Source organism: Callospermophilus lateralis, chromosome 16 (assembly GCF_048772815.1).
Source record: "Callospermophilus lateralis isolate mCalLat2 chromosome 16, mCalLat2.hap1, whole genome shotgun sequence".
In the NCBI taxonomy this organism is placed as follows: Eukaryota; Metazoa; Chordata; class Mammalia; order Rodentia; family Sciuridae; genus Callospermophilus; species Callospermophilus lateralis.
This window is the reverse complement of record NC_135320.1, coordinates 88205492-88207054: the sequence shown is the minus strand read 5'-3', so window position 1 is coordinate 88207054 and position 1563 is coordinate 88205492.

The window sequence follows — 1563 nt, the reverse complement described above, 5'->3', positions numbered from 1 at the left end:
TGTGGGGAGGGAAGGATCGGAAGTCATTGTCACGTGGATGTAAGTTCCATTGGCTCAACTCGTCTTTCCTCCTTATTTATTTATTATTACCTTTCCTTACGATTACGGTCATCACCATTCCTTTCTCTCCTCCCTCCTTTCTCGGTTTCATTTTCTTCCCCACCTTTCCAGCCAGGCAGAGCTGTCCAAAGGGAAGATAAAGGCCCATCCTTCTCTGAAACTCGCATCTGAGCATGAAGCATGGATTTCTTCCTTCCTCCCCAGCAAAGTATGCCTTATATCCCCCCCCCCGCCCTGCCCCCTTTCTCCGGGGTGGCCTTTCTAGGACAGGTGTGAGACCAAGAGCACGGAGACAGAGCTGAGGATACCCAGCCCGAAGTGGCTCACCAAGCCGAGAGCCTTTGACTGCCGCCCCTAGAGGCGTGTCTCACTAACTCTCTCTTTTCCTCCCCGAGGACTGGGTGGCTGTGTCTGCGTGTGCAGTGTGAGCGTGTGTGCCTCTATGTGCAGGTGGATCGTGTGACCAGATGGGAAGTGTCAGGTTCATTTTACCACTCCCCTCACTCATGTTTTGTTGGTAACCTGCTTTGGGCTGCTTCCAAACAGAATGGAAAGACAAAACCCGAGAGGTTTTTATCATCTTGCCAAATCAAGCATGTTCCATGAGCAGCCTTGACCCCAGGTGTGCCACGACCACAGGTTCTAGGTTATTCTATTAACTTTTTTTCAGGGGGTGGGTGGGCAAGAAGACATGGATCATTTTAGCTTGCCAGTTTAAAAATTTGAAAAGCATGCACCTTGTGAAACTGGTATGCATTATCAACAGAAGTAGCAATGGAATGACCAAAAGCCCCCACTTAAAGATATTTAGTTTTATCATCGCCAGTTCCAACAATTTAGGGTGCAGCTGGAATTGTCGGTGGAAACTAAAAATGGTTGGAACCCCAGAGTATCTATTTTATTATTTCCCTCTGCTCGATGATGATGACTAGGACGATGATTTCTGTGCGGCACCTCCCTGCATAGATAAGCAGTGTAGTTCTGGAATGCTTGGATGAGAGTGGGATTGGTATGTGGATGTGGTTTCTTTTCCTAATAAAAAGTGACAGGGCATTCCTCGCTTAAAATATAGAGAGATTATATATTTCAAGAAAGATTGTCTGGAATTGCATTTGATTTGTAAATAGGGGAAAGTTCAAGTTGGTCTCAGGAAGAGTTTAGAGGCTGTCTCTTGGCCTACTGGGAACTTGTCAATCTCAGGGGATGCTTTGGTTTAGGCAGTGGAGAATTCCTCCCCACTCTCCATAAGGGGTGAACCCAAAGGGAAGACATGCTCATCTCTTAGGGGACACACGTTAGGCTAGAGAATATGGCACATGGTAGGCCCTTACGATGGCAGGAATAAGGACAGTTTGACCTCTGTGTTCACTGAGGGGACTTTGGTTTCTTCCATCATCATCCCTGCCATTTCTGAAAGTCACCCATTCACTCATCCTCCCAAATCCTCTGTTGTACACTGGAAGCTCCTGGCTCTTGGATGGAAATGGGCTTCGCTGCACTGCT